Here is a 15,130-nt window from a genome sequence, read left to right as displayed (position 1 = left end):
ACACACACACACGATCAGTCACGCAACAAGCCACTTAGGGCAAGCTCCTGCACTGTTGCCCAGCGTGGCGGCTATTTGGCTGCAGTGCTCGTGGCTGAGTGGCTGCACACCCTACAGGCGGGCAGGAACAGCCTCCCCATAGCGCTTCGTGACACACTCCGCGGCACACATGTATACACTCCCCGCCGCGCCGCAGATCAAAGCCCATCAGCCGCCCCACGTATAAATGGAAGGGTAAAAAATGCCTTTATTAATTGTTTCTTCACGCATGCACGATGATTATGCAACAACATGTGTATAGTTAAAGGAATGAATATTAGTGTAGGAATGCCTGAGAGAGGATATATATTGTTAACACCCACGCAACCATGACAAGAAACACACACACACACACACACACACACACACACACACACACACACACACACACACACAAAGACACACCGTCAAAATTCGGAAGAAAAGGTAAATATTTAGTAGCAAATTGCTAGATTATTTAACCACTTCTGTATTTTTTTCCCACGTACATAAATATTGAACGCCTTGTATTGGCATGTTTATGAATTAACAGGCTTAAGGGTTTGCCGGCGGCCTACCCTCCCCCCCCTGCATCGTGCGTACTTGGAGGTGTCGGGTGTCAGGTGGCTTACTCCATCACTCCGGCCGGCCCACGCTTGCTTTTACGCTCCCTTCCTTCTGCCAGCCCTCAGCACCTCCTTCCTCTTTTATTCCTCACACTGCCATCATGCTACACCCTCTCAAAGAACTCTATACGGGCGTGTACTCCCCAGCGATGCCTTGTACTGGCGGAGCGTCATAACTCTGCAGGCAGCGGCCCCTGACAATGGTGTTGGCAGGCCAGCCGCCACCAGCCGCCTCACGCCATGACTGGGAGGCCGCCGCGCGAGGTGCACTGCGCGCCATCTATTGAGCGCCGCCTGAACCTCCCTCTCTCACTTCTCAAAGGGACTCATTGCTTGCTCCTCCTCCTCCACCGAAGTTTCTGGACATTGCATTATTTCTATGATGAATTATTATCTTTTTGTAAAGCATCTGACTACTGTAGAAATATGACGGTTTTAGAGATACGGAGGGAGGATTGACGTATATATTTTTTTAGAACAGATGAACAGAGGCCGTCTTGTTAAGGTGTCCGTCTGCCTGCAAGGTGCTGCTGTCTGTTGTATACGAGATAAACACTAGCACTTGCATTATATAACCAGTCTATTTTAAGAGAGAGAGAGAGAGAGAGAGAGAGAGAGAGAGAGAGAGAGAGAGAGAGAGAGAGAGAGAGAGAGAGAGAGAGAGAGAGAGAGAGAGAGAGAGGGGGGTTACATAGCTGTTATATAATGAGAAGTGGTATTTTTACTTTAAATTTTGCAATAATATGTAATTTCTTAGATTTTAAATTAGAGAGACAAGCGAAAAAGAGCTATTATATTTTATTTAACTCTCTCTCTCTCTCTCTCTCTCTCTCTCTCTCTCTCTCTCTCTCTCTCTCTCTCTCTCTCTCTCTCTCTCTCTCTCAGATGAGCTATTATATATTATTTGATTATCTCTCTCTCTCTCTCTCTCTCTCTCTCTCTCTCTCTCTCTCTCTCTCTCTCTCTCTCTCTCCAGCCGCTACTTTTCTCCAATTTCCTTTACATACTCCGACTTCTTTCATACATCAAGAATCCCTGAACTATTTTCCTCCCGGCTCGCTCTACTCCTCACCTCCGCCCGTCCTGCCTCATTGTCCTTGTTCCCTCTTTCCCGCTACCTCTTCCTTTTCCTTTTTTTTCATTAATATCAGTTTGTGTTTCCGCTATTTCTTCTTTCATCACTTCACGCATTTTACCTCATCATCTTGCTCTACTATCCATCTATTCCTTATCTTCTCCTTTCTTCTGTTTCTTCTCCTCCTTTTCCCCCTGTTGCCTTCTTCTCTTATTTTTCTGTTTGATAATTTTCGTTGATTTTTTTCGTCTATCACTTCGTGTTCTTTTTCTTCATCCTCTTGCTCTCCTATCTATGCATTCCTCATCTCCTTTTTTTCTTCTTTGTCTTCCTTCTTCTCCTCCATCTCTTGTTTCTCTATCTCCTTTTCTTCTGTTTGTTCATTTTCCTTCATTTCTTCGTGTATCGTTTCACTCATTTTTCTTCCTTTTACTCTACTTCCTATGTATTTCTTATCTATGCATTCCTCATCTCCTTTTTTTCTTCTTTGTCTTCCTTCTTCTCCTCTTTCTCTTGCTCCTCTATCTCCTTTTCTTCTGTTTGTTCATTTTCCTTCATTTCTTCGTGTATCGTTTCACTCATTTTTCTTCTTTTTCTTCTACTTCCTATGTACTCCTTATCTAGCCCTTTCTTCTTCTCCCGTTCCTTCTCCTCCTCCCTTTACTCCTGTCACCTCCCTCTCCTCTTCGTCCGCTTGGCAATTTTCCTCCATTTCTTCATTTATCACTCATTTTTCTTCCTCCTCCTGTTTTGCTTATTATCATATTTTCCTTTCTTCTTTTCCTTCTTTCTTGTCCCTCTCTCTCCTATTCACCCGTTTGATATTTTCCTCCATTTATTCATGTATCACCTCACTGAATTGTTCTTCCTCTTTGCAGACTTTTCCTAATCTTACACTTTTTTTTTCATTTCTTCCTCCTCTTCTTCTTCTTCTTCCTCGTCTTGCTACTCCCTCTCCTCTTCGGGTGTTTGATAATTTCTTCACGACACTCATCTCTACTCTTTCTACTATTTCTTTCTCTGTGATTTCAAGAGCAAAAAACTTTATAACACGAGTCAATAAACCGATGCAATGAGACTTTGGACACAAGTGGATAAATAAATAGACAGATAGACAGAGATAGATGGATAGAAAGATAGATGTTTATTGACCTGAGTGCAGAATGAGTATAAGGGGAGGAGGTAGCGAGGAAAAAAAAAAGTGTAGCCAAAAGTGCTAAAGAAGCGAAGGCGGATCCGAGACGCTTCCCCAAAACACGGATGCTAAGTGGATTACAGCGACTGATTCACTTATGTTTCCTACACACTGACTGAAGGAAGGGAGGCGTAAGGATATGGATCTCTCTCTCTCTCTCTCTCTCTCTCTCTCTCTCTCTCTCTCTCTCTCTCTCTCTCTCTCTCTCTCTCTCTCTCTCTCTCTCTCTCTCTCTCTCTCTCTCGGCAGATCAAGGAATATGCTTAGAGCGAAACGCGGGCCCGATTAGGCTTAGTGAGTGGCAGGAGGCGCAGGACGCTAAGTAATGTCGGCTGGGTGAGGCAAACGCGATTATTCCCCCTGAGTGGCCTGGTTGATGTCTGTCTGCGCCACGGATAACAACCAAGACGAATACGTGTACGATCTCCCTTGATCTCTCGGTTTCGTTCTCGTTTTCTCTCTCTCTCTCTCTCTCTCTCTCTCTCTCTCTCTCTCTCTCTCTCTCTCTCTCTCTCTCTCTCTCTCTCTCTCTCTCTCTCTCTCTCTCTCTCTCTCTCTCGTGTTTCTGTATGTAGGGTAATTGGCCTTCAAGTGGAGGGTTTAGGAGGCGTAACTGTACATTTTTATGCATGAAAATAGTTGAATAGTTATTTTAATATTTGCCTTGATCTATTTAATAAAAAATATCTATCGAAAATTGAGCAGTACTACAATATTGAAGATTCTCGTGTGGGAATTTTGTCAAAGTAGCAATAAAAGCAATTACACACACACACACACACACACACACACACACACACACACACACACACACACACACACACACACACACACACACACACACACACACATTTCCAGGTGAGGTGCTAATTCGTTCACCTCAACCCTCTTTAAAACTGAGTTTTGTGAGCACAACACATTCACTTCAACACTGTGTACTCGTAAAAGTAAATATGTAGATTTATTATTTATTCATATAGTTTAAAAGGTATATAAATACAACTAAAACACTTTTGCCCTCACCACTTCAATGTACAATTATAGGGACATTGATTGATCTATATAACTGGGCTCATAATACAGGACACAGCTTATAACCTACGCTGTGCCACACATCTGAAATCAAAAGAATATAATATGATGGTGCACAAAGCGCGATGCAAGACACTGAGTTTTTACGTAGCATGAAAAGTCAAGCTTAACGGATATACACGAGCTCTGAAGACAGTCGGTGCACGGGGTGACGGCGACTTAATAAGAAATTTATGACATCCAGCACCCGCAGTCCGCTAGTCTCAAACTACGCAGTACATGGATAGCTTCTTGGTGGCCGGCGTGCGTATTATCAACATGACTTTCCAGAGTCCAGACCATTCATAATGTAGACTAAAAGATGTGTGTAGTAATGTCAGTGAGTGCGATGATTGTAAGCGTAATAAACCTGCTGAATAATGATTCTATTAATTATGATAATGATAATAATATAGTATTAATAATAGCGACGGGCGTGGCGCAAGCGGTTCAAATACTGGCTGGTTAACTCAACAACAACAATAATAATATGAAAAAAAGAGTAGCTAATTATATGTTACAGTAATAATAATAATAATAATAATAATAATAATAATAATAATAATAATAATAATAATAATAATAATAATAATAATAATAATAATAATATGAAAAAAGAAGAGTAATTATTTGTTACAACACTGATGATGCTAATAATAATAATAATAATAATAATAATAATAATAATAATAATAATAATAGTAATAGTAATAGTAATAGTAATAGTAATAGTAATTGTAATTGTAATTGTAATTATAATTGTAATTATAATTATAATTACAATGATAATAATAATAATAATAATAATAATAATAATAATAATAATAATAATAATAATAATAATAATAATAATAATAATAATAATAATAATAATAATAATAATAATAATAATAATAATAATAATAATAATAATAATAAAAATAATAATAATAATAATAATAATAATAAAAATGATAATAATAATAACAATAACAATAATTTTAGTAATGATAATTATTGTAATATGAAATTCCCTTTCTACCCTTGTCCCCTTTTTTCTCTCTAAATCATTCATTTCGTGAATTTCTCAGGATCAAAAGCTGAGCAGAAGTTAGGCGGCCTCAGCGGCGAGGACAGACGGTTGCGTCACACAATTGTCCCCGGAGACCCGTCCACCACTCAGCCTCAACAATAACCACCCAACTCCCTTCCCAGTGCGAGAAAGCACTGTGCCTCATCGCTTCAGTCACCTTACTCAGCAACAATACAAAGAAAGAAACCAAGACCATTCAGGGACGCAATACACGAAAGCTGTCACGAAGCAACCGCTCCTGTATTTCTTCTCTTTACGAATCATTAAAAGCTGGTAAGTGAACGAATACGGGAATCATCCTTATTAGTTATTTTCCAGCCCTCGCCCCCCACCCCGGCACCTTTCCCTCTATAAGGCGCTGAGAGCAATAGTTCGGCATCACAACCACATCACGCCGCTGCTGGCACGACGAACCGCTAAGTAACTGGCGCCACTAAACCTCATCCCTATAGTCTCTCTCCCTCTCTGTGTGTGTGTGTGTGTGTGTGTGTGTGTGTGTGTGTAATTCACCACGGCCTAATCACGAGTTGGACTCGCTTTCGCCAGCAGATACCCTCACGACGTGAGCAAGTGCTCATTATTGTCGATCTCTGGGTACTACCAAGACCTCACATACCACACACCCCATCCTCCTTGCTCAAGGATGGACAGTAACCACTCCTAGTCAACGGAAAGAATCCGGTCTGAGCGGGGCTCGAACCGCCGCCTGTTTGGCCGTGAAGCCTTGCAGCGCGGAGCTTTAACCAAGTGTGTGTGTGTGTGTGTGTTGGGCTGAGAAAAAGTTATTCTGAACCAAGTGAAACTTTAAACATTGATGCGAACGAGGTGTGTAACCCGTTAATGACCTACACGGTGGAGAGAGTTAGGGGTGTTAACGAGGTGGAAGTGGCAAACGGGGGGGAGGGGAGAGAGGGGAGGAGTGAAGGGCATAAGCGGGTGTGACGCAATGTGTGGCAGAAGTGTGGCTTGGAGGAAATATAGTTTGCATCAATATTACCTTCTCTCGAATAACAAAACAGGGACGCTTAAATACGCGATCATCACGTGCAGGCCGGGGAGAGTAAAAATTAATTTCCGGGAGCTTGAAATGATGCGGCGTTGCGGAGAGGGGGGAAGGGGCGGAAGATTTCGCACATACTAGGGAGAGAGCGCACAATATGTTTTTACGCTTGAATTCAATATTTCATGATGCTAAACAAGACAATGAAGACGTAAGACAATACAAAGAACAACAGAACAAGCTAACACAATGAAAAGAAAGGAACTGAAGATACGGTTTTTCTTCCTGTTCTTCGCTAATGATAATAAAAAGTAAAAATGTTCTAAATGAGAAGAAATTGGCATTATCTACACGATCTTAGAGACTCCCACAAAATCCTATCACAGGACGCGCACGGAAGACGAGGGAACACACACATTTCGTAGAGCTTCGTAATGTTGGGAGACTCAGACACGGCGGCCTTTCACAACGTTTTCAATAACAAGAGTGCCATTTAAAGCTCTAAGTGGCGTCTCCCAAGCTAAGACATTTTGGAAAGGAGAAGCCGTCGACATCGTCCTCTGAGTGGCCATATTGAGGAGGATTCTAGTGTACCTGAGGCTTCCTTGCCACGTGTGTCCCTGGGCACAGACTCGTACATGGCTGAGTGACCGAGACGATGAAGAGACAGGAAGGGTGTAGAGAAGGGTCGGTGCAAGAAGCAGTTTACAGCGATGTGTGCGGCATGAGTGTACCGTACAAAAGCTTTACCACTGCGGTCAAGCAGTCGATGATGGGGCTGCCGCATGCAGGGATAATACATCTGTCCGATGAATTAGGAGTCCAGCTGAAGATAGGATAACACCCGCCTACTGTGAAAGATTGAAACCCTGGTGAAGACATTGTGTTCATGCTACTAGGAAAAAATAAGGGACTGTACAATTATGACATGCCAAATTAGACCCTTAAAATGACTATGATTTTCTTTACTAGCTTTCTTTTAGCTAAGTGCACAGTTCTTGCGTTGAGATGTATGCTGACTACAGAATCTTACCCGAAGTGTTTGTTAGTATTAAAAATTATGAGGCAATTTATGTGTACTGAAGAGGAGCAATGAACGCATGACAAGATGTTATTAGTCGGAATATCAATTCCGTCGAGGGTTGTATTGACAAACCTGTAGTCATCGTGAGGAGTGAGGATGAAAGAAGCGCGAGGATGAGAGTGAGGAACACCCAAGAGGGGCACGTGACATGAAGACTTGAAGGCGCGTCTGTGTCATATCAAGAAAATAATATATGTGACTCAGGACAAAAAAAAATATAGAAATATAAAGCAAATCACACAATGACAAATAACCGTCGACGGGGTCCACTGACGCAGAGAAACGTCCTGTCTCTCCTTCCTGATGTATTCCGTCATGAAACCCGCAGCTCCTCTCCACCCCTGACTCCGACAAGGCCCGCCGCTGCGCCGCGCCGCCACGCCGCAACGCGCGCATCAATCTTCCGCCCAAGTTGTCACAGGTTATTATACTCTTACATTCTCCTACTAGTATTTTTTTCCCAGAACAATGAAATAAAAACAAGCAATAGAAACACCGTCGAGAAGTAGGCAGACACAGGTAAAAGTAGGGAGCGGTGTGACATGCGACGAATGGTTCTTTGCCTTCGCGCTAATCTCCGTTTCCTTGCTTATTCGTGTCTCTAGCTCGGTTATCAGTCATTGAACGGACAGATAAGATCATATTACCGACCGTGATGTACTTCCACCTAGTCGGCGTCACCATAAACTAGAAATTAGTTTATAAGGAAAAAATAGTGACAGAACGATTAAAGCAGGTAAGCAATCACCTGTCAGCCCAGCCAAGACCAGAGCAGGGCGTGGACGGCCGGCAGAACAGCTAACCACAGCGGCCAACTCTTGACATCCTTCTTGCACCACGCCGCACTATTACCAATGAACCACAAGTGGACGAAGTGGCTCGTTAGAGGGAAATATACGTCCTTTAAAAAACAATCCACCATCGTTCCCACCCTCACCCGCTCCTGCGAACTCCCTCTGTACCACACACACTGACTAACCACACCCACACCGCTGCCACCCACACACCCATCCATTCACGACACAACCCCCACCACATATCCACTCCTCCCCATCGCATTCATACACCTATCCACCTCACCACCCATACACACCTTTTTTTTTTATAACAAAGGAGACAGCACAAGGGCACAAAAAAGGAAACAATAATAAAAAAAAGTCCGCTACTCGCTGCTCCTACAAAAAAGGATCAAAAGAGGTGGCCGAAAGAGAGGTCAATTTTGTATCTCCTCCACACCCAAAAACTCAACTAAATATCTATCTCGCAGCCCATTTCACGTTTTTTTCAGTCCACACCCTCGCCCATTGTACCCACTTCTCTGCTCCTCTGCCCCCTTTTCGCCCCCCTTCAGCCTCCCCCTTCCACCCCAGCCCTTGTACCGCCCCTCCCCGACCACTCTCCATCATCACACCTTTGCCGCTACACACTAACTGAATTAATAACATCAAATATTGGTTTAAAAAAATAAATATACAAAAAAACCTGGTGGAATATTTATGAGTTTCTGTAAACAACGCTAGTGAGTGGGTTGGTAGGGAGAGGGGGTGATGTGTGTGTGTGTGTATGTATGTGTGTGTATGTGTGTGTGTGTGTGGGGGGGGGGGTTATAGATGCTTTTTTGTCTTTTTTATCGTCGACTTCGAGGAGGGCGGTAATGTTTTCGCCGTTATCTGTTTTTCTGTCTGTTTGTCTGTCTGTTTTTTCTGTTACCAAAATTTCTTAAAAATGGAATGACATATAGTTAGCAAATTCCTATGAGAATAACTTCAGGGGAATATCTCGTGCCTCTAAAATTTTGGGTGAATTCCGTAAAAAAAAAAAAAAATCCGACTCAAATATAGCGAATTAAACCATACTTAAAATCCACCTGTGCTTTGAGGGAGGAGGAGGAGGAGGAGGGCCTTAGGTGTGTCTGCTCAGTCCACGGTGCTTCATGAGGAGTGACTCGTGTGGCCCATTTCCGATAAGCTGACAGAATGAAAATAAAAGTTTGACCAATATGACGAGCGATATCTATTCGTTCTAGTACGCTGCTTGATTTGTTTACTATCATATTGGTTCACAAGGGGCGAATATGTTTGTTGTATTTCTACAGGTGTTGAAAAAGCCGTGCGTGGAAGACAGGAGCAGCTGTGAAGCGAGACAGGTGGGAAGAAAACACATGCAGAGAAGTTGGACAGGTGAGCTGAGATGAGCTGAAACATCACACACACATGCAGATGACGTGTATACAAACTGAGCTGGAGGCGTAAAATAGAGCAGCGTAACGTGGCGAAGAATGTGTGATGAATGTAAAGGGACACACGTGCTGGGGCCGACGAGTATGCCTGAACGGGCAAAGTGGCGAGTGTTGGGACTGAATATGGAGGAAACAGTGACACACGCCTTAACATTTGAGGAAGTCAGACAACAATACGGCAAGTGACGGAAAAAAAGAGAAAATACAGACGACGACAATTCTGTATGCAAGTTTCTTCTGGTAGGAGTGAAATTCTTAGTTACAGTAAATATTCTGAGCGTCCTATCTAATGTCACTCAACGAACCTTTCATTGGGTATTTTTGCTATAGTTTATATGCACCATTGAAACTATTACTTACATCAGGGAGGAATAAATGCCTTATAAAATTCTGCTCAACTTTAAGAAATAATACTTCCAAAATAGGGTCATTTGAACATTTTATCTTTTTACCTCATCTCAGCTTCACATTGTGGTTATTTTCCTGATATAATTATTAAATGAAACTCCGTACAAAATGACGAGCACACCATATTTGGCCCCGGCCCGTGACGGCCCTGGGGCCCAGCCGCCCTGTGGCAGGTACTCACGGAGTGGAAGCTTCCGCGCCAGCCCCTCCTTGCACGACACGCACAACTACTTGGCAATGTTGAGACGGAGCAGAAGGGAGGGAAGGAAGGAGGAGTAGGAGGAGGGACTGAGGGAGGGCGGAAGAGGGAGGGGAGATGAGAGAGAGAGAGAGAGAGAGAGAGAGAGAGAGAGAGAGAGAGAGAGAGAGAGAGAGAGAGAGAGAGAGAGAGAGAGAGAGAGAAAAGAGTGGGGGGGGGGGGGGGCAGGGGCAAGGATCCTGCCCAGCTAAAAAGAAACCCTTTTTTTCATGGCACCGTCACCCATTTCTTAAATCAGTGGACGCAGCGACGCACTAGCCTGATCGGTAGGGCCAACTGCCCGAAGACAATCAGGCGATGAACCATTTTTTTTCCTCAACTCACATTTCAATCCAAGGCTCACCCCGAAAGCCCAGTGAGAGGTGGTCAAGGCGCCCTTCGCTCCGCCGATCGTCGGGGCGGCGCGGCGGGATTATGTGATCACGTTAAAAAAATTCCCTCGTGGAAATTTTCTGCGGCTTCGTCTCTCATTTGCTGATCAACATTGCGAAGTATCAGGTTAGCCCCCAGAGCCATGTTCAGCTCGTGTCCCGCCAATGTCCACGGCTTCGACCTCCTACGGTAGTAAAACTGCGTCCCACACTGGAAATCCGCCTTCCTCCGTCAACCGAACGCTTGTGCCCCGACGCCCGTCCAAGGGATTGAGGGACTGGCTCAGTAACTCACTGGGTAGAACGTGAGCCTAAGCGTTAAGATATAAGTGGGTACATACGAACAGCCGGTCCGCGCTTCTCTGAAGGGCCCGCACAGCCCACCACCGCGGCTAGACAGGTGACCCAAGCCACCTAAAAAGGCGCCGGCGGAGGGAGGCGAGGCAGGCCGCGCTGACACTCACGTAAAGGAGGAAAAAAATCAAAAGTAGTAATTCAATTTTTGTAAATACGGTCAAGCAAATAGGAATGAAGCTCACGGAGGAAAAGTAGCAGAGAGGGTAAAAAAAAGATAAAAGGAAAATACCATAAGCGCTCGCGCACGCACACAAAAATATATTAGCAAACAATAAATTGTTATCATATATTCATTCCATGTGTGTGTGTGTGTGTGTGTATATATATATATATATATATATATATATATATATATATATATATATATATATATATATATATATATATATATATATATATATATATATATATATATAAACACACTAAACATAGAGGCACGCAAGCTGAAGCCATTTGATCACTGGCATGACAAAACCCTGCAGGGCATGAAAACGTAAAAATAATCAATAATAAAGGAAGGACAAAGAAAGATATGAAGAAAGCAAGAGAAGAGACGGAACGAGAGACGTCGCAAGAAAGAAGAGAATGAGAGACGAAAGGGAGAGACAGAAGTGGAAGGGAGGCGACAAAAGAAGTCTGAATGAAATAGTGAGAAGGGTAAAAATTGCGGCGGGTTATAGAAGACAAACAGACGGGCGGACCGACGGATGGGCGGAGGACAAGGTGAGGAGGGGTGGAGGGGGGGGCGGTGGAAGCCGGTAAGGAATACCAGCGTTCAGGGGGGAAGAGAGAGAGAGAGAGCCAGAGACAGAGAGAGAGAGAGAGAGAGAGAGAGAGAGAGAGAGAGAGAGAGAGAGAGAGAGAGAGAGAGAGAGAGAGAGAGAGAGAGAGTCAACCTGTTAATTTAGATTAAAGGCAAGATTTATCAAGTGTCTTTGGCAGCATCAAAACAATGGACATTAAATAACAAAGAAATGCATAAATTATTAGTAAAAGCGCATCAGACCGTTCTGGGTACTGAAAGTCTACGGTCAAATTACCCCGCGCTTCGTTACACAGAGCGTCGAGCACTGGTGGACGGTGACACAACTATGAGAGGAACACTAGAAAAGGAAGAAAGAAGAGGATGCAGGAGAAGGTGAAAGAGGAGGAGGAGGAGGAGGAGGAGGAGGAGGAGAAAGATAATAAACATTATTTCAATGACGAGAGAGAGCCAAAGAAACAGACAAAATACGTATGAAAAATAAAACATGACAAAAGTAATACTGATACTCATGATAAAGATGATAAGAACAGCATCAACATCAACAACAACAACAGCAACAACAATAATAATGATAATAATAATAATAATAATTTCAACAACAGCAACAACAGCCTCCAGTTACCACGCGTTGACAGAGGGCGAAATGAAAACTCCATTAGCACACACGACACTACAGTCTGATGTTCGGCTTCGCGACTTAGGGGAAAATTTACCTTGCAATGCCTCGCTCTCCTTTTGAGGTGCAAGTGAAAGCCGCAACGTAATACCCTTGCGTGTAATTTCCGCATAAAAATCATGAGGCCGCGCGGCTGTGTGACCAATGCCCAGACAGAGGCCAGAGTCAAAAGAAGGCGCCCGGCGAGTTCGATTCTTTTGTCTCCACGCTGGACAGGACCGACGCCGAGGCCATTGGAGGGACGGCGAGGCGCTGCGAGGTGAGGGTTGCCGCCTGTCTCGAGGTGAAAGTTCTATCCTTATTCTCCTCTGAGCCTTTGCGTACATTTGTTCATGGTGTCCAGTCTTGTGCGGCAACCTTTGTTTTTAACTAAGGCATTAAGTGACGTAAAATATTCTTCGGAGTGTGTGCACATAGAATTAGTAGGAAATCCACAAGCATTAATAATTTAAAAAGTCATCCTTGGGAAAAAGAGATAGACGGAGAGACTAAATGGTAAATAGATACAAAATGTCATCCCTAAAGACACAACGAACGGACAATTGACATTTTAACTATTTTATAGAGAAAAAATTGAAGACCTTTCGCTAAAATATGGGCAACAATTACAACTGAACTACACGAGTTCGGAGTGCAGAGATGAGCACTGAGAGCCAATCCTCACCGTAGCGTGAACAGCAGGAGACTCGCCGGTGATACTAACTTCACTTAGCGGCCTTGAATTTCAACACAGCCCCAGCGATGGACGAGAGGGAGTGTGGCGGCGCCTGGGAGAAGGACGCCGAACCATCTAGGGAGGGCAAACACTTGCCAAATGCTTGTACACATGCAGTTCTTTACTGCTTGATAAAAGTTGCATATGTTGCGGTGCTGTACATCTTCCTGATTAATTCTTGCAAGAGCATTCAAAACAATAATAATGGCGATATATATATATATATATATATATATATATATATATATATATATATATAGAGAGAGAGAGAGAGAGAGAGAGAGAGAGGATAGCGTGACTGACACCAAGCTGGGATTTTCAGTCACTGCCGAGTGGCCTAAGACTACCCACATGCTGTCCAGAACCCGGACTCTAGATTCTAGGATCAAATAAAGATGGCGCCACTATAAACATGCCTGCGTCACAACTGGAGCCGACCATCAGACCCTACGCAAGTCCACAATTATATATATATATATATATATATATATATATATATATATATATATATATATATATATATATATATATAGATATATATATATATATATATATATATATATATATATATATATATATATATATATATATATATATATATATATATATATATATATATATATATATATATATATATATATATATATATATATATATATATATATATATATATATCACACACACACACACACACACACACACACACACGATCAGCACCGTTGTCTGGCAGGTTTCTCCACCCCTCGTGTTCAAGGGGTGGCCACGGGATGTAGCATTAAAGTCAAATACAATACCTATTGTAATTTTAATGTACTAATTAAGACAGACTTCATATTCAAATTATTAAAATTACACTTAATTAATTTCAAGAACAACAACTGCCGTCGCTCAAGATCGCGCGGCGGAGCGGAGCAGGGAGCGGGGTGCGGGGAGCGAGGGTTGGGGGAGTGGGGGTGCTGAGGGCGGCAGGCGCGGCGACGATGACTTGTCGATGATCCTTGACGTGCTGGTGGCGAGGGCGAGGCGGCGAGGCGACGGTGAGCACCACAGACACACTGCTGTCGAGGCTGGGGGTAGGCGAGCGCGCGCACACACACACACACACACACACACACACACACACACACACACACACACACACACACACAATCACATACATAAATACATACACAGACAGGTAGACAGTGGACAAAAAGATACACAGGTGGATAGGCAGGTACCATATAAATAAATAAGTATATATATATCTATATATATATATATATATATATATATATATATATATATATATATATATATATATATATATATATATATACATATATACATATATATATATATATATATATATATATATATATATATATAGCCATACAGGTAGACTGAAAGGCGAGGTCCTGTTTCTCCTGGGCCAGATTAATTAATGTAAATATCATGTCTTTCCTATTAAAATTGAAAAACTCATTTGAATACTCCATTGTTGCCTCGCTAAGCCTGAGTCCTGAGCCACGTCCCCCCTTCCCTTCCCTTCCTGTCTACATTCCCTTGCCTCTCCATCCTTTATCTCTTCTCCCCCTTCTATCTTACTCCATCTCGCTATCGCCATTTTCCTTCCTCCCTTTCACCTTCACCTTTTCTACATGTCAATATTTTTTTTTCCTCCCCAAAGCATAAACACTCTTTGCTGGCTATTCCACATCATTCTTCTTTCTTGCACGTCTCCTTTACAATCGTTCCGTATGATTCAAAATTCTCCTCCTTTGTTCTTTTCTCCCTCCACAACCTCCATCCTTCCTTTCCCACCCCTTAGTAATCCAACTCTTTCACTCCATGACCTCTGACTCCCACCCAACGACCCCTGTCACTCCGCAGCACCCTCAACCCTGCCGCCCTACCACAACAAGCCTCCTTCCCTCCTCCTTAGACGCCATTCCCTTGCTTAAATCATGCTCTTCCACTACACTTTCCCGGCATACCAAAACAGACAACTGAAGTTTTGTGTTCTGCTGGCACTTCATGATTTGTTTTTTCTCGTTTTTTTTTTGTGGTTAGTTGATTTTAATGAAGAGGAAGCAGAGAAGTATTACGTTAAATGTTGGGTATAGAAATTAATCATACCTATTCCTCGGTGTGATGCTAGGACAAGGCTAACGGGGAAGGAGTAAGAAGGCCGAGAGGATAAGAAAGCACAGACACAG

Source organism: Eriocheir sinensis, chromosome 12, assembly GCF_024679095.1.
Source record: "Eriocheir sinensis breed Jianghai 21 chromosome 12, ASM2467909v1, whole genome shotgun sequence".
In the NCBI taxonomy this organism is placed as follows: Eukaryota; Metazoa; Arthropoda; class Malacostraca; order Decapoda; family Varunidae; genus Eriocheir; species Eriocheir sinensis.
The sequence above is the reverse complement of the archived record's forward strand: the minus strand, read 5'-3'. Positions refer to the sequence as shown.